Below are 24,194 nucleotides of genomic sequence, written 5' to 3' on the forward strand. Positions count from 1 at the left end.
GTATATAGTGGAGTGCTGGGTGTATATAGTGGAGTGCTGGGTGTATATAGTATATTGCTGGGTGTATATAGTGGAGTGCTGGGTGTATATGGTATATTGCTGGTTGTATATAGTGTATTGCTGGGTGTATATGGTGTATTGCTGGGTGTATATAGTTGAGAGCTGGGTGTATATGGTATATTGCTGGGTGTATATAGTGGAGTGCTGGGTGTATATAGTGTATTGCTGGGTGTATATAGTGTATTGCTGGGTGTATATAGTGTATTGCTGGGTGTATATAGTGTATTGCTGGGTGTATATAGTGGAGTTCTGGGTGTATATAGTGGAGTGCTGGGTGTATATAGTGGAGTGCTGGGTGTATATAGTGGAGTGCTGGGTGTATATAGTGGAGTGCTGGGTGTATATAGTGGAGTGCTGGGTGTATATAGTGGAGTGCTGGGTGTATATAGTGGAGTGCTGGGTGTATATAGTGGAGTGCTGGGTGTATATAGTGGAGTGCTGGGTGTATATAGTGGAGTGCTGGGTGTATATAGTGGAGTGCTGGGTGTATATAGTGGAGTGCTGGGTGTATATAGTGGAGTGCTGGGTGTATATAGTGGAGTGCTGGGTGTATATAGTGGAGTGCTGGGTGTATATAGTGGAGAGCTGGGTGTATATAGTGTATTGCTGGGTGTATATAGTGGAGTGCTGGGTGTATATAGTGGAGTGCTGGGTGTATATAGTGGAGTGCTGGGTGTATATAGTGGAGTGCTGGGTGTATATAGTGGAGTGCTGGGTGTATATAGTGGAGTGCTGGGTGTATATAGTGGAGTGCTGGGTGTATATAGTGGAGTGCTGGGTGTATATAGTGGAGTGCTGGGTGTATATAGTGGAGTGCTGGGTGTATATAGTGGAGTGCTGGGTGTATATAGTGGAGTGCTGGGTGTATATAGTATATTGCTGGGTGTATATAGTATATTGCTGGGTGTATATAGTGGAGTGCTGGGTGTATATGGTATATTGCTGGTTGTATATAGTGTATTGCTGGGTGTATATAGTGTATTGCTGGGTGTATATAGTGGAGTGCTGGGTGTATATAGTGGAGTGCTGGGTGTATATAGTGGAGTGCTGGGTGTATATAGTGGAGTGCTGGGTGTATATAGTGGAGTGCTGGGTGTATATAGTGGAGTGCTGGGTGTATATAGTGGAGTGCTGGGTGTATATAGTGGAGTGCTGGGTGTATATAGTGGAGAGCTGGGTGTATATAGTGGAGAGCTGGGTGTATATAGTGGAGTGCTGGGTGTATATAGTGGAGTGCTGGGTGTATATAGTGGAGTGCTGGGTGTATATAGTGGAGTGCTGGGTGTATATAGTGGAGTGCTGGGTGTATATAGTGGAGTGCTGGGTGTATATAGTGGAGAGCTGGGTGTATATAGTGGAGAGCTGGGTGTATATAGTGGAGAGCTGGGTGTATATAGTGGAGAGCTGGGTGTATATAGTGGAGTGCTGGGTGTATATAGTGGAGTGCTGGGTGTATATAGTGGAGTGCTGGGTGTATATAGTGGAGTGCTGGGTGTATATAGTGGAGTGCTGGGTGTATATAGTGGAGTGCTGGGTGTATATAGTGGAGTGCTGGGTGTATATAGTGGAGTGCTGGGTGTATATAGTGGAGTGCTGGGTGTATATAGTGGAGTGCTGGGTGTATATAGTGGAGTGCTGGGTGTATATAGTGGAGTGCTGGGTGTATATAGTGGAGTGCTGGGTGTATATGGTGGAGTGCTGGGTGTATATGGTGGAGTGCTGGGTGTATATGGTGGAGTGCTGGGTGTATATGGTGGAGTGCTGGGTGTATATGGTGGAGTGCTGGGTGTATATGGTGGAGTGCTGGGTGTATATGGTGGAGTGCTGGGTGTATATGGTGGAGTGCTGGGTGTATATGGTGGAGAGCTGGGTGTATATGGTGGAGAGCTGGGTGTATATGGTGTATTGCTCGGTGTATATAGTGGAGTGCTGGGTGTATATAGTGGAGTGCTGGGTGTATATAGTGGAGTGCTGGGTGTATATAGTGGAGTGCTGGGTGTATATAGTGGAGTGCTGGGTGTATATAGTGGAGTGCTGGGTGTATATAGTGGAGTGCTGGGTGTATATAGTGGAGTGCTGGGTGTATATAGTGGAGTGCTGGGTGTATATAGTGGAGTGCTGGGTGTATATAGTGGAGTGCTGGGTGTATATAGTGGAGTGCTGGGTGTATATAGTGGAGTGCTGGGTGTATATAGTGGAGTGCTGGGTGTATATAGTGGAGTGCTGGGTGTATATAGTGGAGTGCTGGGTGTATATAGTGTATTGCTGGGTGTATATAGTGGAGTGCTGGGTGTATATAGTGGAGTGCTGGGTGTATATAGTGTAGTGCTGGGTGTATATAGTGTAGTGCTGGGTGTATATAGTGTAGTGCTGGGTGTATATAGTGGAGAGCTGGGTGTATATAGTGGAGTGCTGGGTGTATATAGTGGAGTGCTGGGTGTATATGGTATATTGCTTGGTGTATATAGTGTATTGCTGGGTGTATATAGTTGAGAGCTGGGTGTATATGGTATATTGCTGGGTGTATATAGTGGAGAGCTGGGTGTATATAGTGGAGTGCTGGGTGTATATAGTGGAGTGCTGGGTGTATATAGTGGAGTGCTGGGTGTATATAGTGGAGTGCTGGGTGTATATAGTGGAGTGCTGGGTGTATATGGTGGAGTGCTGGGTGTATATGGTGGAGTGCTGGGTGTATATGGTGGAGTGCTGGGTGTATATGGTGGAGTGCTGGGTGTATATGGTGGAGTGCTGGGTGTATATGGTGGAGTGCTGGGTGTATATGGTGGAGAGCTGGGTGTATATGGTGGAGAGCTGGGTGTATATGGTGTATTGCTCGGTGTATATAGTGGAGTGCTGGGTGTATATAGTGGAGTGCTGGGTGTATATAGTGGAGTGCTGGGTGTATATAGTGGAGTGCTGGGTGTATATAGTGGAGTGCTGGGTGTATATAGTGGAGTGCTGGGTGTATATAGTGGAGTGCTGGGTGTATATAGTGGAGTGCTGGGTGTATATAGTGGAGTGCTGGGTGTATATAGTGGAGTGCTGGGTGTATATAGTGGATTGCTGGGTGTATATAGTGGATTGCTGGGTGTATATAGTGTATTGCTGGGTGTATATAGTGGAGTGCTGGGTGTATATAGTGGAGTGCTGGGTGTATATAGTGGAGTGCTGGGTGTATATAGTGGAGTGCTGGGTGTATATAGTGGAGTGCTGGGTGTATATAGTGTAGTGCTGGGTGTATATAGTGTAGTGCTGGGTGTATATAGTGGAGAGCTGGGTGTATATAGTGGAGTGCTGGGTGTATATAGTGGAGTGCTGGGTGTATATGGTATATTGCTTGGTGTATATAGTGTATTGCTGGGTGTATATAGTGTATTGCTGGGTGTATATAGTGGAGTGCTGGGTGTATATAGTGGAGTGCTGGGTGTATATAGTGTAGTGCTGGGTGTATATAGTGTAGTGCTGGGTGTATATAGTGTAGTGCTGGGTGTATATAGTGTAGTGCTGGGTGTATATAGTGGAGAGCTGGGTGTATATAGTGGAGTGCTGGGTGTATATAGTGGAGTGCTGGGTGTATATGGTATATTGCTTGGTGTATATAGTGTATTGCTGGGTGTATATAGTTGAGAGCTGGGTGTATATGGTATATTGCTGGGTGTATATAGTGGAGAGCTGGGTGTATATAGTGGAGTGCTGGGTGTATATAGTGGAGTGCTGGGTGTATATAGTGGAGTGCTGGGTGTATATAGTGGAGTGCTGGGTGTATATAGTGGAGTGCTGGGTGTATATAGTGGAGTGCTGGGTGTATATAGTGGAGTGCTGGGTGTATATAGTGGAGTGCTGGGTGTATATAGTGGAGTGCTGGGTGTATATAGTGGAGTGCTGGGTGTATATAGTGGAGTGCTGGGTGTATATAGTGGAGTGCTGGGTGTATATAGTGGAGTGCTGGGTGTATATAGTGGAGAGCTGGGTGGATATAGTGGAGAGCTGGGTGTATATAGTGGAGAGCTGGGTGTATATAGTGGAGAGCTGGGTGTATATAGTTTATTGCTGGGTGTATATAGTGTATTGCTGGGTGTATATAGTGGAGTGCTGGGTGTATATAGTGGAGTGCTGGGTGTATATAGTGGAGTGCTGGGTGTATATAGTGGAGAGCTGGGTGTATATAGTGGAGAGCTGGGTGTATATAGTGGAGTGCTGGGTGTATATAGTGGAGTGCTGGGTGTATATAGTGGAGTGCTGGGTGTATATAGTGGAGTGCTGGGTGTATATGGTGGAGTGCTGGGTGTATATGGTGGAGTGCTGGGTGTATATGGTGGAGTGCTGGGTGTATATGGTGGAGTGCTGGGTGTATATGGTGGAGTGCTGGGTGTATATAGTGGAGTGCTGGGTGTATATGGTGGAGTGCTGGGTGTATATGGTGGAGTGCTGGGTGTATATGGTGGAGTGCTGGGTGTATATGGTGGAGTGCTGGGTGTATATAGTGGAGTGCTGGGTGTATATAGTGGAGTGCTGGGTGTATATGGTGGAGTGCTGGGTGTATATGGTGGAGTGCTGGGTGTATAGGGTGGAGTGCTGGGTGTATAGGGTGGAGTGCTGGGTGTATAGGGTGGAGCGCTGGGTGTATAGGGTGGAGCGCTGGGTGTATAGGGTGGAGCGCTGGGTGTATATGGTGGAGCGCTGGGTGTATATGGTGGAGCGCTGGGTGTATATAGTGGAGCGCTGGGTGTATATAGTGGAGCGCTGGGTGTATAGAGTGGAGCGCTGGGTGTATAGAGTGGAGCGCTGGGTGTATAGAGTGGAGCGCTGGGTGTATATGGTGGAGCGCTGGGTGTATATGGTGGAGCGCTGGGTGTATATGGTGGAGCGCTGGGTGTATATAGTGGAGCGCTGGGTGTATATAGTGGAGCGCTGGGTGTATATAGTGGAGCGCTGGGTGTATATAGTGGAGCGCTGGGTGTATATAGTGGAGCGCTGGGTGTATATAGTGGAGCGCTGGGTGTATATGGTATATTGCTGGGTGTATATAGTGGAGAGCTGGGTGTATATAGTGGAGTGCTGGGTGTATATAGTGGAGTGCTGGGTGTATATAGTGGAGTGCTGGGTGTATATAGTGGAGTGCTGGGTGTATATAGTGGAGTGCTGGGTGTATATAGTGGAGTGCTGGGTGTATATAGTGGAGTGCTGGGTGTATATAGTGGAGTGCTGGGTGTATATAGTGGAGTGCTGGGTGTATATAGTGGAGTGCTGGGTGTATATAGTGGAGTGCTGGGTGTATATAGTGGAGTGCTGGGTGTATATAGTGGAGAGCTGGGTGTATATAGTGGAGAGCTGGGTGTATATAGTTTATTGCTGGGTGTATATAGTTTATTGCTGGGTGTATATAGTGTATTGCTGGGTGTATATAGTGGAGTGCTGGGTGTATATAGTGGAGTGCTGGGTGTATATAGTGGAGTGCTGGGTGTATATAGTGGAGTGCTGGGTGTATATAGTGGAGTGCTGGGTGTATATAGTGGAGTGCTGGGTGTATATAGTGGAGTGCTGGGTGTATATGGTGTATTGCTGGGTGTATATAGTGGAGTGCTGGGTGTATATGGTGTATTGCTGGGTGTATATGGTGGAGTGCTGGGTGTATATAGTGTATTGCTGGGTGTATATAGTGTATTGCTGGGTGTATATAGTGTATTGCTGGGTGTATATAGTGTATTGCTGGGTGTATATAGTGGAGTGCTGGGTGTATATAGTGGAGTGCTGGGTGTATATAGTTGAGAGCTGGGTGTATATGTTATATTGCTGGGTGTATATAGTGGAGAGCTGGGTGTATATAGTGGAGTGCTGGGTGTATATAGTGGAGTGCTGGGTGTATATAGTGGAGTGCTGGGTGTATATAGTGGAGTGCTGGGTGTATATAGTGGAGTGCTGGGTGTATATAGTGGAGTGCTGGGTGTATATAGTGGAGTGCTGGGTGTATATAGTGGAGTGCTGGGTGTATATAGTGGAGTGCTGGGTGTATATAGTGGAGTGCTGGGTGTATATAGTGGAGTGCTGGGTGTATATAGTGGAGTGCTGGGTGTATATAGTGGAGTGCTGGGTGTATATAGTGGAGTGCTGGGTGTATATAGTGGAGTGCTGGGTGTATATAGTGGAGTGCTGGGTGTATATAGTGGAGTGCTGGGTGTATATAGTGGAGTGCTGGGTGTATATAGTGGAGTGCTGGGTGTATATAGTGGAGTGCTGGGTGTATATAGTGGAGAGCTGGGTGTATATAGTGGAGAGCTGGGTGTATATAGTGGAGAGCTGGGTGTATATAGTGGAGAGCTGGGTGTATATAGTTTATTGCTGGGTGTATATAGTTTATTGCTGGGTGTATATAGTGTATTGCTGGGTGTATATAGTGGAGTGCTGGGTGTATATAGTGGAGTGCTGGGTGTATATGGTGTATTGCTGGGTGTATATGGTGTATTGCTGGGTGTATATGGTGGAGTGCTGGGTGTATATGGTGTATTGCTGGGTGTATATAGTGTATTGCTGGGTGTATATAGTGTATTGCTGGGTGTATATAGTGTATTGCTGGGTGTATATAGTGGAGAGCTGGGTGTATAGGGTGGAGCGCTGTGTGTATAGGGTGGAGCGCTGGGTGTATATAGTGGAGCGCTGGGTGTATAGAGTGGAGCGCTGGGTGTATAGAGTGGAGCGCTGGGTGTATAGGGTGGAGCGCTGGGTGTATAGGGTGGAGCGCTGGGTGTATATGGTGGAGCGCTGGGTGTATATGGTGGAGCGCTGGGTGTATATGGTGGAGCGCTGGGTGTATATAGTGGAGCGCTGGGTGTATATAGTGGAGCGCTGGGTGTATATAGTGGAGCGCTGGGTGTATATAGTGGAGCGCTGGGTGTATATAGTGGAGCGCTGGGTGTATATAGTGGAGCGCTGGGTGTATATGGTGGAGCGCTGGGTGTATATGGTGGAGCGCTGGGTGTATATGGTGGAGCGCTGGGTGTATATGGTGGAGCGCTGGGTGTATATGGTGGAGCGCTGGGTGTATATGGTGGAGCGCTGGGTGTATATAGTGGAGCGCTGGGTGTATATAGTGGAGCGCTGGGTGTATATAGTGGAGCGCTGGGTGTATATAGTGGAGCGCTGGGTGTATAGAGTGGAGCGCTGGGTGTATAGAGTGGAGCGCTGGGTGTATATGGTGGAGCGCTGGGTGTATATGGTGGAGCGCTGGGTGTATATGGTGGAGCGCTGGGTGTATATGGTGGAGCGCTGGGTATATAGTGGAGCGCTGGGTGTATATGGTGGAGTGCTGGGTGTATATAGTGGAGTGCTGGTTGTATATAGTGTATTGCTGGGTGTATATAGTGGAGCGCTGGGTGTATATAGTGGAGCGCTGGGTGTATAGAGTGGAGCGCTGGGTGTATAGAGTGGAGCGCTGGGTGTATATGGTGGAGCGCTGGGTGTATATGGTGGAGCGCTGGGTGTATATGGTGGAGCGCTGGGTGTATATGGTGGAGCGCTGGGTATATAGTTGAGAGCTGGGTGTATATGGTATATTGCTGGGTGTATATAGTGGAGTGCTGGGTGTATATAGTGGAGTGCTGGGTGTATATAGTGGAGTGCTGGGTGTAAATAGTGGAGTGCTGGGTGTAAATAGTGGAGTGCTGGGTGTAAATAGTGGAGTGCTGGGTGTAAATAGTGGAGTGCTGGGTGTATATGGTGGAGTGCTGGGTGTATATGGTGGAGTGCTGGGTGTATATGGTGGAGTGCTGGGTGTATATGGTGGAGTGCTGGGTGTATATGGTGGAGTGCTGGGTGTATATAGTGTATTGCTGGGTGTATATAGTGGAGTGCTGGGTGTAATTGCCTGGTTATTGGACGAGCAGTCTCTGGTTTCTCTTTTCTCAATTCATTGTATATTTCATGGGAACCTGTCTGGTAGTTTTAACCCCTTGAACCGTCACCATGCGGTAATACATGATCTGACAGTATTCCGCTGTATGTTTTTTTCAGATGCAGCAAAATCCTTAAAATCCACTTTTAAAACGACGCACACTATATGCTAATTACTCATTAGAGGGTCATGGGGCGGTGCCGATATCCTCACGAGTCACATAGTCCTGCCTCCAAACCCACCTTTCCATGTTTGAGTGACATCTCCCTGGCTGATACAACTTTCTCGGATGTGCCATTGCAATCTGGCACTATACTCAAAGGGGGAGAGCTGTGTGGCACTATACACAAGGGGGAGAGCTGTGTGGCACTATACACAAGGGGGAGAGCTGTGTGGCACTATACACAAGGGGGAGAGCTGTGTGGCACTATACACAAGGGGGAGAGCTGTGTGGCACTATACACAAGGGGGAGAGCTGTGTGGCACTATACACAAGGGGGAGAGCTGTGTGGCACTATACACAAGGGGGAGAGCTGTGTGGCACTATACACAAAGGGGGCTGTGTGGCACTATACACAAGGGGGAGCTGTGTCGCACTATACACAAAGGGGGCTGTGTGGCACTATACACAAGGGGGAGAGCTGTGTGGCACTATACACAAGGGGGAGCTGTGTGGCACTATACACAAAGGGGGCTGTGTGGCACTATACACAAGGGGGAGAGCTGTGTGGCACTATACACAAGGGGGAGAGCTGTGTGGCACTATACACAAAGGGGGCTGTGTGGCACTATACACAAGGGGGAGAGCTGTGTGGCACTATACACAAAGGGGGCTGTGTGGCACTATACACAAGGGGGGCTGTGTGGCACTATTTACAAGGGGAGGGCTGTGGCTCTATCTACAGGTGTCTGTGTTTGGCACTATCCACTAGGGGGGGTGGTGTGCTGCACTTTCTACTAAGGGGGGCTGTGTGGCACTATGTACAGTGGGGGTTTATGGCATTCTACAAGGGGAAGGTGGGGGTGCTATCTACAATTGGGGTGACACTGTCTATAGGAGGGGCTATATAACACTGTCTACAGGGGGGCTGTATGGCACGTTCTACAGGGGGCACTATTTATAAGGGGGGGCTGCTTGTGGCACCCGAGGGGGGGGGCGGCCAAGAGTTTGCTATCGGGCACAGTCTTTCCTAGTTACGCCCCTGAGCAGACTCTAGTGTCTCGTCTAGTTATATAATGCAAGTGGAACAGCCTCTATAGATGATGCGCTGCAGGAAAAAACATACAAAATATAATGTCGAGTGCCACGGTGTGGTCACCGCGGGGAACTGTTTACTTTCATGGATGAAGTAATAGCGCCATTATGTGGTCATCGCTGGGAAACTACTGACTATATTTTACGACCTTATTACTTATGGAAGGCTGCATTGGCTATACGTCGCAATAGCGCCATCGTGTGGTCAATGCTGGGAAATGATCACTAAATTCATTGTAATGTAGGTAGCCTGGTGATGCGCTCTGCAGCAGCGCCATCGTGGGGTCAATGCTGGGAAAAGCTCACTAAATTCAATGTAATTCAGACAGCCTTAGTCATACGCTAAGCAGCAACGCCATCGTGTGGTCAATGCTGAGAAATCTCACTAAATTGAATGTAATACAGGCAGCCTAGTGATACACTGTGCAGCATCGTCATCTTGTGGTCAATGCTGGGAAATGCACACTATATTCAATGTAATTCATGCAGCCTTAGGGATACGCTGAGTAGCAGCGCCATCGTGTGGTCAATGCTGAGAAATGCTCACTAAATTCAATGTAGTGCAGGCAGCCTAGTGATACGCTGAGCAGCAGCGCCATCGTGTGGGTAATGCTGGGAAATGCTCACTAAATTAAATGTAATGCAGGAAGCCTAGTGATACAAAGAGCAGCAGCGCGCCATCGTGTGGTCACCGCAGGGAACTTTTTACTTTCAAATTATTCCGATATTGTATATTTTAATGAATAATATAGCAATACTGCAGGGAATTTATAGACCTAATTTTATATGATGCAGACAGCACAAAAGATGTGCAGTAGCAACAGCGGCCTCGTGTGGTCACTGTGGCAACTGTCTTGGTAGACCATCTGAGTACCCGGAAGAAAAATGACTGGAACACACAAACAGGAAGTGACGTTTATGACTTCTGGGTGAAGCGAGGCAATCATGCAGGTATTTACAGTCAGAATCTTTCCTGTCCGTTTATTAGGTGTCAGTGTGTGACGCATGATGCGCGTAGTATAAACATATTCAGCTTCTTTGTATGTGAGATTTTTACTAAAATGCTTATCAGGCGGATGATGAACGCAATCTGTACTATGGCCACCAGGTGGCGCTATGACATAACATTATTATATTATTACCATTTACATGTTCCAGAATCAAACCTCACACTTTTTGGAGATATAAAACAGATATTTGATCTTTTTTCAGAGCCCCTGTGACACCCCCCTCTCCTATGTAACCGTGGTAACACCAGTGTAGCCATAAGGGTATGTTCACACGACCTATTTTCAGACGTAATTCACAGGTGTAATTTTTTTTCCGAGTTTTTAGACGCGGAAACCGCTCCAAAAAACTCATAAAAAAACAGTTCGAAAGTGCCTCCCATTGATTTCAATGGGAGGCGGAGGCGTCTTTTTCCCGCCAGCGGTAAAACCGCCTCGCGGGAAAAAGAAGCGACATGCCCTATTTTCGGGCGTTTACGCCTCTGACCTCCCATTGACTTCAATGGGAGGCAGAGAAAGCGTATTTCGCAGCGTTTTATGCTCGCGGCATGCAGGGAGAGGAAAATCTGCCTCAAACTTCCAAACGGAATTTAGAAGCAGAAATTCCGCCTGCAAAAAACTCTTACGCCTGAAAAACCGGCTCCATTACGCCTACAAACATCTGCCCGTTGCTTGCAATGGGTTTTACGATGTTCTGTTCAGACAAGGTGTAATTTTACGCGTCGCTGTCAAAATACGGCGCGTAAAATGACGGCTCGTCAAAAGAAGTGCAGGTCACTTCTTGGGACGTTTTTGGAGCCGCTTTTCATTGACTCTATTGAAAACAGCTCCAAAAACGGCCACAAAAACGCCGCAAAAACACAGCGAAAAATACGAGTGGCTCAAAAAACGTCTGAAAATCAGGAGCTGTTTCCCCTTGAAAACCGCTCCTGATTTTCAGACGTTCTTGAAGCCGCTCGCGATTTTCGCTGCGTTTTTTACGGCCGTTTTTGGAGCTTTTTTCGCTAGAGTCAATGAAAAACGGCTCCAAAAACGTCCCAAGAAGTGACCTGCACTTCTTTTTCACGGCCTATTTTTACCACGTAAAAAAACGTGTAAAATGACACCTCGTGGGAACAGAACATCGTAAAACCCATTGCAGGCAATGGGCAGATGTTTGCCGACGTATTGGAGCCGTCTTTTCAGCCGTAATTTGAGGCATAAAACGCCTCCATTACGTCTGAAAATAGGTCGTGTGCACATACCCTTACAGTGACGGTCACAGTGCCCACATGACAGCAACAGTCAAGGGCCCCCATACCAAGGACAACCACCTTTCTACCAGAACAGTGACAGCCAAAGTGCTCCCATAACATTGACTGTTGCTGTTATGTGGGCACTGTGACTGTTACTGTTCTGGGGGAGAGTTGGTTGTCCCTGTTATGGAGGACTTTGACTGTTGCTGTTATGTGGGCACTGTAACTGTCAAAGTCCTCCATAACAGGGACAACCGACTCTCCCCCAGGAAAGTGACAGCCATAGTGCTCCCATAACAGTGACAGTCACAGTGCCCACATAACAGCAACAGTCAAAGTCCCCCATAACAGTTGATTAACAGCTGATGGCCACTGTTACATTGTTTGAATATATCAATTGCATCATCATCAGTTTTTTTGTCTCAAGTGATTACAACTGATGCAAAAACCGATTAAAAAATGTATCAGTTGCATCAGAATTTTTCACAATTTTTACTACAAAACCATCAGTTGTCGTTCGTTGTCATCCGTTTTTAACATCAGTTTTTACCACAATGGTCCACCAAAAAGGTTGTCTAGGGTCTGAAAATGCCACACCCCCTCTGTATATAATGCCACACCCCCCTGTAGATAACGCCACACAGCGCCCACTGTAGATTGTGCCACACAGCGCCCCCCTGTAGATAGCACCGGATACATATAGCGCTACCCCCCTTCTCCTGTAGATAGCGCCACTCAAGCTCCCTCTAGCATATATGGACAGTGGCGTCAGGGGTTACTCCCTAAACGGAATCCCCGGCCGCAGCATTACCAATGCTGTGGCCGGGGATTGCCTCAAGAAGGACCCCCTGACGCCACTGTCCATATATGGACAGTGACGTCAGTGTCTACTCCTTGAGTGGAATCCCCTTGCCGACTCTGGCCAGGGATTCCGCTCCAGGAGGAGATCCCTGACGTCAATGTCCATATATGGACAGTGGCGTCAGGGGGTCCTTCTTGAAGGAAACAACCCGGCCACAGCATTGGTAATAAAGTTGACTTGTTTACAGAACGTTGAGTTGGCTCCATTTTTGGTCAGAGATCTTCAAGTGTAATACTGGAAGGTTCCCATGGCTAAAGAGAGTTCAGTGCTCCAGAATTAAAGGGGTTGTCCGGGCAGGGGGCGGTTTTTCATACTGATGACCTTTCCACAGGATAGGTCATCGGTATATCATTGATGGGGGTCCGTTCCGGAAGCAGATGGCTCACAGTATAGCGGCCGTGAATGTGACTAGAGCTGCAGTTCTGCAGCACGGCCGCTATACAGTGTATGAAGCACTGCATGCCCAGCATAACATCCGGTGCCCGGAGGCAGCCCGAACAGCTGATCTGTGTGGGGTCCGGGTGTCATATTTCACCACTTATTACATTACCGGGTACATATCACAATGTAATGACCATTACTCACCGTCTGCTGGAAGTTGACATGGCCATAACCAAGAGACCATCTTTTGATCATGTTCCTGCAGACACGTATAGACAGCTCAGGCCCATCTGGACTAAACTTCTGATAGATAGAGGAAGGCCATAGGATATTGGCTGTTACTGTGCGGATCTCCACTGAAGAAGTAACGGAATATTCTCATCACACAAAGTCTGTCGTTGGGTTATGCCATCATTTTGCGATCGGTAGAAGTTTTACTGCCATATGAACCCTCGTTCTCGATCATTGCCCTCTTGCGGCTTTAACAGTCTCTAGTCTTCTGGGCTTGCCACAAGATTTTGGAGTGTGACCTCACAGATGCTTTTTTTGGCTGAATGGGCACAAATTCCCACAGACAAGCACTGATATTGGATGAGTAGGTTTTGCTTGCAACCCGTGTTATAATTCATCCCAAAGGTGTTGGATGGTCCTTTGTGCAGGCCACTCGAGTCCCTACACAACAAACTCATCAAACCATGTCTTTATGGACCTTGCTTACAGGGGCGCAGTCATGCTGGAACAGGAAAGGTCCTTCCCCAGTAGACACTATGTATTACTGTAGGTAACGTTCAGAGGCCCAGATTCACCCATCAGACTACCAGATAACAAGACGTCATCACTCTAGAGAACGACGTGCTTTACACCTCTCCAGCTGACTCCTGGCATTGTGCAGGGGGATCTAAGGAAATCCATTTCATGAAGCTCCTGACACACGGTTCTTGTTCTGCGCCACGTTTAAAGCCACTGAGCTCTTCAGTACGACCCATACTACTAGCAATGTTTCTCTGGAGAGTGCATGGCTGTGGGCTTGATTTTATGCACCTGTTTGCAATGCGTGAAGCTGAAACAGCTCAATGCGTGAAGCTCAATAATTAGGGGGGGTGTTCACGTACTTTTATCCATATAGTATTTTCTCCCACATGCTGTATTTTCTCCTTACTGCCAAGAGACACAGAACTAAAAATTAAAGAAGAGCTCCAGTGGAAGCACAACTTTCCATGTCTGCACCCCCACCTGACTGTATATATCACTCTACACTTCTTTTATGTATACTGTACTTACTTTTTGAACGCCTGCCTTGTCCGTGCTTTAAAAGAAGCCTCCGTCTTGATTCTTAGATTTCCCCAGCTTTCTCTTCCTCTCTGCTTTGCTATCAATCACATGACCAGCTAAAGACCATATAATTTCTTTATGCTGGGGGACACTGTGATTATTATTCTCTCTATATTCTTCTAAATAAGCTGAGAAACCATCAGTATACAGACAGGGAGGCTGCACTATATTCTTCTACACCTGTGTGACAGGAACCTGTCTAAGTATCAGTGGCAGTTGATGATAGAAGTTTCTGTTTCCCCCTGTGTATAACTAGTGCGGTACAGAAACTGCTGAAGCCTGTGATGGGTGACACATAGATCTCCGGAGACCCAAGTAGAGAAAGTAGTCACCGAGCCGGATTCACACTGCTGCTAAGCAACCGTCTCGGTCTGATATATAGAGATAAATAACAGGGGAAAGACCGACACATGGAATACCAGAATGCAGCACATGGGAGAGGTTAGTTTTGGCCGGAGTGTCCCTTTAACATTTCATAATTCTATCATCTAGTTATCATCTCTTTATTTGTAGATCTCATTCGGAACCATCTACACGTCATTGTTCTTTGTGATGGATAAGGGACACATAACGGAGAAGATACTGAACGTCACCCTGGAGATAATCTACCTTCTTACCGGAGAGGTAAAATAATCCGGGACTCATGTATATGTCCTTTCTCTTATCTTTTTATCCTACAGACAATATTATAGAAAAAGCAAAAGATCACGTCATCATAATTGATTTGTAAATATAAATGCTGTAACAAATCTTCTCTGGTGCATAGATATTTATTTTAATACAATGATAGCGCCCCCTAGCATTTTGACTGCCCCCCTAATTCTGCTTCCACCTTCCTAAACAGTACGCGGTGGACACGCATTACAAAAGTTATGATTTTTGGAATGGTGGGAGGTAAAAACGAAAATTGAAAAAAACGAAAATAGGCTGTTCATTAAGGGGTTAATAACCTATCATTCACCTGTTCTATACCTGGACTGAGTTACCTGGTGGTGGTTACATTCAGTTATCCTTTGGATGCATTACTATGGACTGATCTGTGGGCTACAACATAAGGTGTCTTAGCCTGGGGACTGTGTTGCTCCCTCTGCAGGCGGGGTGTTGCGGTGGCACTGGTTGCCATGTGGTGCGCCACCTAATAGATTAGGGACCCACTTAAAAGAAGTCGCCATGAGGAGGCAGGTGGGCTTATACGATCAAAATGTTTACTAAGAACTTCCTGTTCATTTTGATTCTCTTGTATGTTCCATCTCGATATCCAGGATTGTTCAGTAGTGAAGAAGACTTCTGGTGACTCTCTATCCCCCAACAGATGTCCCCACATGTCTGGAGGATGGACCAGTACCATCACGGAGCCTTCACTGATACCTAAGAGAAATGAGAGCTACGTAATGGGAAGAGCAGAGTTCACAGCAGCACAGAATCTGCACGCTCCTCTCCTGAAATACTCTGTGCTGCTGTGAACTCTGCTCTTACCATTACGTAGCTCAGTCTGTTACCTCTCCTCCACTCCTGTCCTCAATAACACCTTCACATGATTGGCAAGTCACCACCCCGCACAAGATCCACACGCTCATCTCCTGAAATACTCTGTGCTGCTGTGAACTCTGCTCTTACCATCACGTGGTGACTTGCCAATCATGTGAAGGTGTTATTGAGGACAGTAGTGGAGGAGAGGTAACAGACTGAGAGCTACGTAATGGTAAGAACAGAGTTCTCAGCAGCACAGAATCTGCACGCTCCTCTCCTGAAATACTGTGTGCTGCCTTAAACTCTGTGGACAGGTCAGGATCCTGTTTCTTTCAAATGTTGCACTGTAGCGCAGCCTTATATAGTGGATCGAGCGGGTTCCCCAGCAGCATTTAAAAGAAACAGGATCCTGACCTGTCCACAGAGTTTAAGGCAGCACAGAGTATTTCAGGAGATGAGCACGGCCGGCCACGGGCAGCCGGTCGTTTTTCCGAGCCGTGCTCCCATTATAAAGTATAGGAGCACGGCCCGTAAAATAAAAAAATGGAACATGTTCTATCTTTTTAACGGCACGGGCACCTTCCCGTGAGAAAACGGGAAGGTACCCGTGGCTAACAGAAATCTATTGGCCCGCTATTTCGGGTCGTAATTACGACCCGTAATAACGGGTGTTTTTACGGTCGTGTGCATGAGGCCCCGTAATGACGGGTGACTACGTGTGTGCACCCGTCATTACGGCAGCGTTGCTAAGCGACGTCAGTAAATAGTCACTGTCCAGGGTGCTGAAAGAGTTAACTGATCGGCAGTAACTGTTTCAGCGCCCTGGACAGTGACTACCGATCACAATATAGAGTAACCTGTCAAAAAAAAAAGACGTTCATACTTACCGAGAACTTTCTGCTTCCTCCAGTCCGGTCTCCTGGCCGTTGCCTTGGTGACGCGTCCCTCTCGACATCCGGCCCGACATTCCTGGGTGACGTTACAGCCCATGTGACCGTTGCAGCCAATCACAGGCTGCAGAGGCCTCTGCAGCCAATCACAGGCTGCCGCGTCAGAAAAGAAGGTCGGACTGGAGGAAGAAGAGGGACTCGTCACCAAGACAACGACCGGGTACGTATGAAATGTTTTTTATTTTATTTTTAATCAGCAGCCTCTTTTCTCTATCAGTGATTGATAGAGACAAGTGGCTGCCGATTTGTATTATATTTTTGACCGGGTTCGGTCAAAACGGGTTCGGCCGAACCCGGTGAAGTTCGGATTCGCTGTCCCGGTTCGCTCATCTCTACCTGTCAATATTGTTTCTGACAGAGGGGTACAATTTGTTTCATTGTTTTGGAGAGCTTTCTGTAAGAAGTTGGAGATTGATCTGTCCTTCTCCTCGGCCTTCCATCCTGAAACTAATGGCCAAACTGAGAGGACTAATCAGTCTCTAGAACAATATTTAAGGTGTTTTATCTCTGACTGTCAATATGATTGGGTCTCATTCATTCCCCTCGCCGAATTTTCTCCCCGGTATATAGGGCCGTACAAGGTCATTGAGGTCCTTAACCCTGTCTCCTTCCGGCTGGAGTTACCCCCGTCTTTTCAAATACACAACGTGTTTCATGCCTCCCTCCTGAAACGCTGCTCCCCGTCCTTGGTTACCTCGAGGAAACCTCCGGTCCCTGTTCTCACCCCTGAAGGGGTAGAATTCGAGGTGGCCAAGATTGTGGATAGCAGGATGGTCCAAGGCTCCCTCCAGTACCTGGTCTATTGGAGAGGATACAGGCCTGAGGAGAGGACTTGGGTACCCGCCCGGGATGTTCACGCTGGGGTATTGCTCAGGAGGCTCCATCTTCGGTTCCCCAATAAGCCAGGTCCACCTAGGAAGGGTCCAGTGGCCCCTCATAAAAGGGGGGGTACTGTAAAGGATCTGCCAGACACCGCTTCTGTGTCGACGCCCGTGGTTAATCAGTCTGCACCTGCTCCTAGGTCTGATAGAGTGACTCGATCTGTTACCACTCAGGCTGGTAGGCTGAGGAGTGGGAGAACCTATCACAGCCTGGCCAGACAGTTCTAGCTCCCGCCCTCGGTCTATGTATACCTTCATTTCCTGCTTGTCTTTGCCTGTGATTCTCTCTGGTTTCCTGGCTCTACTGTTCCTGCTATAACTATTCACCTCTGCTTCATATGACCCTGGCTTGACTGACCATTCTCCTGCTCTGCGTTTGGTACCTCGTACACTCCTGGTTTGACTCGGCTCGTTCAGTACTCTTGTTGCTCACGGTGTTGCCGTGGGCAACTGCCCCATTTCCCTTAGCTTCAGTGTACCCTTGTCTGTTTGTCTGTCATGCACATATTGAGCGTAGGGACCGTCGCCCAGTTGTACGCCGTCGCCTAGGACGGACCGTGCAAGTAGTCAGGGACTGAGTGGCGGGTAGATTAGGGCTCACCTGTCTTCTCCCTACCCCGACATTACAATAGGATTGTATAGAAAGAAACCTAGTTTGTTATTAGCACCATTTTGGGTACTTTTTGATCACTTTTTATTACATTTTTTTAAGGATTTAAGGTACCCAAAAACCAGCAATTCTGGTGGGTTTTTTTTCTCGTTCTTTTTTAAATATGGCATTTACCCTGCAGGTTAAATAACGTTATTTTAGATCAGACTTATACGGACAAGTCCATCAATTATGTTGATTTTATTTTTTTTATATCACTTTAGAGGATGAGGGTCTTTTTTTTTTTTTGGTGTATTACTAAAAACTTTAAGGGTATGTTCCCACACACCGGATACGCTGCAGATTTTCTGAAACAGAAAATCTGCAGCAGAATCTCAATAAAAACGCTGGTCAATGTGTGACAGAAATCCCCACCAAATAACGTGTTTCTTCGGCTCATTTTGCTGCGGTAATGCTGTGTTTTACCTGCGGATTTCGTTTTAAACATTGGTTATAGCAAAGTATATGTGCACCTGCGTGTTTCCGCAAACGCTGTAAAAACCGCAACAACATAAATCTGTTGCAGAATTTCTGCTCCCTATTGAAGTCTATGGGCCAAACACGCAGGATCTCTGCACAACACGCAGCATGAGAAACGCACCGCAGAACACTTTCGCGTGACTTTTCTGCGGTTTTGTTTTCCGCAGCGCGGGCATGAGATTCTCTTATTCACTTTGCTGCTACTGTGAATGCTGTGGAATATCCGCACAGAGTTCAGTTGTGGAAATTCCGCAGCATTTACGCTACGCGAGAACCCGGCCTTACTCCCTTTTTTTTTTGTAAACATTGTTTCCATCCCCCTAAGGACTTCCGTATTGCTGTGTATTGTGCTATTTACAGCCTCCTATTAAAGGGCTTAATAGGAGCACAAAGATGGCAGACCTGGGGTCCTTTTTATTAGGCCCCCAGACTGCCATGACAACCATCAACACCACGTAAGTGAGCCCGCTCCATGCTCCTCTCCTCGCGCCATAAGGTACAGTTACGTCCTGGTGCTACAAGAGGTTTAAAGCACCGGCCTCACCTACAGCAACTTCTGTATAATATACGAGCCCGTACACCAAATGCTCGGCTTTCCGAGAAAAGCCGATCAGAAACGAAGCGGCTCAGCGCTCACCTGAGCACTTCTCCTGCTTCGTTTTAGCGATCTGTGGGGGTCTCCGTGCTCGGACACCCAGTCATCCAAACTTCAGACATCTCACTATGACAAGCCAGAAGTTTTTTTGAAAGTTCAATTACCATTTTACCTGCAGAAATTTGCCTTTTAAAATCAAATGATATTGTGATCATTGTTACCAAAGTTTCCACACACCGTGACATTCCCAACCAGCTCTGCATTGTTAGACATTACCAGATTTTAACTGAGCATCACATTTTGTTTGGTTCTCCACAATTTGCCACAAACATGTTATTCCCTTTGCAGTTGGAGCAGAACGGTTCCTATTCTCCCATTATCACTGCAGTACCAGCCTGGGCAGCCCACTCTATCTGTTTCTATATCTGACCATCCGTCTCCTGAGTGACGTGGGGGGGTCTAGATTACACCCAAAAATAATCATTTCTGTGTTCCTTTGTAATTCCACCCACAAGGTTTCCACCTCCTGACAATCTTCCTCCAGTATTGCTTCTTTTACACTTCCCTTCGTATGACGTTTAACATGCAGACATTCTCCCCCACCTTTCCTATTTGTCCTCTCTTTCCGAACGAGTGTAAAACACTGAAGATTGACAGCCCAATTGTGTGAAGGGCCCGGCTATGTTTCTGCGAAGCCACCTATATCGATAAGTTCCTCCAGTACCAAGGCCTCAAGCGCCCCCAGATTTGCTTCCTAGACTTCTGCCATTTGTGAACATACACTATAGGTTGCCGTCCAATTTTTCATGTTCAGTTTCAGGAATGTGATTGACATTTTTAGGCACATGTGTCTTCAATGTTGGTTTGTAACGCTCGGATCTCATTATCCTGTGACCTAATACTTCACCCACCAATATAGTCTGACGCCTCTTGATGGCTGAATCCCCTAGAACCACTTCTTATCTTGCCCTAACTTCATTACCATCCCCCCGGCTACCAGCTGGGCTGTCCTCCTGGCTGTCGGGGAGAGCAGTATCCAGTATACAGTAGCTGCTCAGCAGTGCGACTCCATTACTGTCTACAGTAAACCAACACCCCAAGTAGCTGCCGAGAAGTTAAGGTCTGTTCTCATCTGCGTCTATGGCAGTTTCCGTCAGATTTGACGGGAATAACAATGCTATATGTTGCACCACGCTCTGGCCCGATTCACCACATTGTAAGATAATGTCCTGGCTTTCAGTGGCGTGTGTGCGGCTTGTGTTCTATGTGTGCAGTCCTGGCCAAAAGTTTTGAAACAAATTTTGGTTTTCACAGTTTGCTTCTTCAGTTTTCATAGTGCTATTTGCATTAACTCTAGATTGATATGAAGAGTGATCAGATGAATTGCAATTAATAGTATAGTCATTCCTTGCCATGAAAATTATCTTAATCACAAAAAAAAATATTTCCACCTCATTTCAGCCCTGCCATAAAATGACCTCCTACCATCATTTCACGTTCGCTCAGGAGAAAGTGTTAATGAGGACAAGGCAGCTGATAGAATTATAAGAGTGGACTGGTGGCTTTAAAATGGAAAGGTGCTTGAAATCAGTCTTCTTCTGTTAGCCATGGTTACCTCCATGGAAACGCGTACAGTCATCATTGCTTTGCATCAAAAGGGCTTTACAGGTAAGGACATTGCTGCGTGTAAGATTGCCCCTAAATCAACCATTTATCGGATCAAGAAGAACTTCAAGGAGAGAGGTTCGATTGCTGTGAAGAAGGCTTAAGGGCACTCAAGAAAGTCCAGCAAGTGCCAGGACCGTCCCCTAAAGAGGATTCAGCTATGGGATCAGTTTTAACAACAGTGCAGAGCTTGCTCAGGAATGGCAGCAGGCAGGCGTCAGTGCATCTGCACGCACAGGCAGGTGAAGGATTTTGGAGATTGGCCTGGTGTCAAGGGCAGCAAAGAAGCCACTTATATGGGAAGTTGTCCGTGGTCAATAGAAGTGAATAGGTCTGTAATTGCGGACCGTGATTACTGTCCGCAAGTACGGATGATTTTTACGGTTGTGTGCATGGGGCCTAAACGATCGATAAACACTAAAGCAGCAAACTTTGGGAAAACCAAAATTTGTGTCAGTCTCGAAACTGTGTCATTTATAGTGACCCGGCTCCAACAAATATTACAGGAAGTTGGTTTAGAAGTTTTCCATTAATGAATTACTCGGCTTCTCTAGATGTTACTGACACCATTTTCTTGGATAATATTTGTGAAATATCTTTAGTAAGAATAGGAAATATAAACGACTGTACAGTGTGTGAAGAAGAACAATTAATAAGTGATGGGGGAGGGGAACTATAGGCACTTTATATGAGCTTTACTGCTTGGAGTTGTGCCTAAAATTATTATCTTGCCTCCAGTTTTTTGGCTTTCTTTCCATGTCAAAATAATAAAAATGTTCTTGTTTGATAATCGCTGCGTCAAAATTGTCTTTAAAAATAAAAATAATATCACATCTTTGTAATTTAATGGTCTCATTTATTTTTCTACTTGATTTATATTGACTCCTGCACCCTATAAAGAAGCAGTTAAGTGCTGAGTTCAGTAACACTACAGTGCCAGCCCATGCACCTGGGTTTGAAGCTTGCTGCGTGCCGCTGGTGTTGTAGATGGCATTCTCCTTACTTATACAAGTTTTCTGGGGATAGAACCTGCATGTTCCTGACTCTTCTGTTAGCAGAGAACTTTACCAGTGCGCTACCTCTACTGTCGAGAGCCAGCTGCAAATTATTCCAAAGATGACATGTTCTTATTCCTGCTGGAAGTAATGTTTACATTTGGTCTTATGAGGACAATAAGAAAGTCCAAATATCAACCTGAGCTGGTGGCATGGTGCATGATCAGTGTCTAGCCAGTGAGTGTCTTCTGTGTGGTCTCTGGTTCAAATCCTGATGTGTGGTCTTGTCCAAAAGATACCTTGCTGGGTGGTGTTTATAGTGGTGTGGAGGCAGCACAGTGAGTATGAAAGTCACTTACATGAATAATGTTACTTATACAGCTGTATTTATATAGAAGATTATAACAATATACAAATCACTCAAACAGGTATTATAATCCATCACTCCATGGGTGGCACTTTGCCCAAGGAGGCCAATGTGGGGATTAGAACCCACGTTGACACAAGCGATCCCTGCACTTAACTCAGATCACGCAAGCTGCTCTGCAGCTTCTCAACAACACGTTTATTCACTTCTTAAAAAACAGGGGTAATCGGACTTTCAACATTAGAAACTTTAGATCACATAGGGTGCATGATAGCATGGTGGCTTTGGGATTAAGTGCCTAGACCAGTTATGGAGTTAGCCCATGTGCCTGGGTTCATATCTTGTTGCATGCAGCTTGTGTGGTAGGTGGCATTCTCCTTACTTATACACGCTTGCTGCCTGTGCTTAACAGTGACAATGTTTTTCCAACAATTTTGTCAAGCAGCTTACGCTCAACAGGCAAAGAATTTCTCCTTTAAAAGAATCCCTCGCCTTGTGAACCTAAACTGGTGAAAAGCTGGAGACACAAGAAGGAGATCCTGGGGATAGAACCCATATGTGCCTGATTCTTCTAATTTATCAGCAGAGAACTTTACCAGCATGCTACATCTGCTATCAGGAGCTGTCTGCAAATTCTTCCAAAGATGACATGTTCTTATTCCTGCTCGAAGTAAAAAATTTACATTTGGTTTTATGGGAGACAATGAAAAAGCCCAGAGATCAACCTGAGCTAGTGGTGGTATGGTGTTTAAGCAGTGTCTAAGCAGAGATTGTCTTCTGTGCAGGCCCTGGTTCAATTTCTGATGTGTGGCCTAATCCAAAAAATATACTTTGCTGGGTGGTGTTTATAGTGGTGTGGAGGCAGTGCAATAAATATGTTGCTGCATAAGAAAGTTACTTATATGACGAAAGTTACTTGTGCAGCTGTTTCTTTTTCTAGAGAGCTGTATTCATATAGTAGATTATTGCAGATTTCAGCAATATACTCATCACTCAAACAGGCATCATAATCCATAGGTGACACTTTGGGGAAGGGGGAAGGTGACCAGGAGAACAACATGGGGATTAGAACCCACGTTGTATAGAAGTGATCCCTGCACTTAACTATGACTTTATGTAGCTGCAGTGCAGCTGGCGTGGTCTATTTATCACCTCTTTAAAAATAGGGGTAATCGGATTTTCAACAAAAGAACCATTAGATCACATTGGGGTACAACAGCACAGCAGCTTTAAGTGCTTTCAAGACTGGAGACACAAGGAGTAGAACCAGGGTATAGAACTTGTATGTTCCTAACTTATCAGCAGAGAACTTTACCTGTGCGCTACCTCTGCTGCCAAGAGACAGCTCCAAAGATGACATGTTCTTATTCCTGCTGGAAGTGACAAGTACATTTGGTTTTAAGGGGACAAAAAGAAAGCACAGAGATCACCCTGAGCTGGTGGTCTGGTGCGTAAGCAGTTTCTAAACAGCAAATGTCTTCTATGCAGACCCTGGTTCAAATCCTGATGTGTGGTCTTGTCCAAAAAAAGGTAAGTTGCTTAGTGGTGTGGGGGCAGTGCAACAAGTTTTTTTGTAGGATAAGAAAGTTACTTATACAGCTGTCTTCTTTTTTCTAGACAGCTGTATTTATAGAGTAGATTATTGCAGATTTCAGCAATATACTCATCACTCAAACAGGTATCATAATTCATCACTCCACATGTGGTACTTTGGGAAAGCGGGGAGCTGCCCAATGTCACCAGGAGACAACGTGGGGATTAGAACCCATGCTGTACAGAAGTGATCCCTGCACTCAACTCAGATCACCGCAGCTGCACCGCAACACATGTATCACCCCTTTAAAAAATGGGTAATCATACAAGAAAAACTCTACATCTCATTAGTGCTTTTAAGGCTGAGGACACAAGGTGGAGATCCTGGGGATAGAACCCATATGTGCCTGATTCCTCTAATTTATCAGCAGAAAACTTTACCAGTGCGCTACCTCTGATGTCAAGAGACAGTTCCAAAGATGACATGTTCTTATTCCTGCTGGAAGAGACAATTACATTTGGTCTTATGGGGACAATAAGAAAACACAGCGATCAACCTGAGCTGGTGGTCTGGTACTTAAGTAGTGTC

The 24,194-nt window shown here is 46.3% G+C and overlaps 1 long non-coding RNA gene across 1 annotated transcript; it reads left to right on the forward strand.

Moving 5' to 3' along the window:
* Positions 1-10,095: 10,095 nt before the first annotated feature.
* On the forward strand, positions 10,096-23,063 carry LOC142709520 (uncharacterized). Its single transcript, XR_012869051.1, has 4 exons — positions 10,096-10,154; positions 14,277-14,461; positions 14,534-14,644; positions 22,518-23,063. It is a non-coding gene; the product is annotated as an uncharacterized LOC142709520 (long non-coding RNA).
* The last annotated feature ends 1,131 nt before the right edge of the window (positions 23,064-24,194 follow it).

The sequence above is a fragment of the Rhinoderma darwinii genome, unplaced genomic scaffold (assembly GCF_050947455.1).
Source record: "Rhinoderma darwinii isolate aRhiDar2 unplaced genomic scaffold, aRhiDar2.hap1 Scaffold_4150, whole genome shotgun sequence".
NCBI classification, from domain to species: domain Eukaryota; kingdom Metazoa; phylum Chordata; class Amphibia; order Anura; family Rhinodermatidae; genus Rhinoderma; species Rhinoderma darwinii.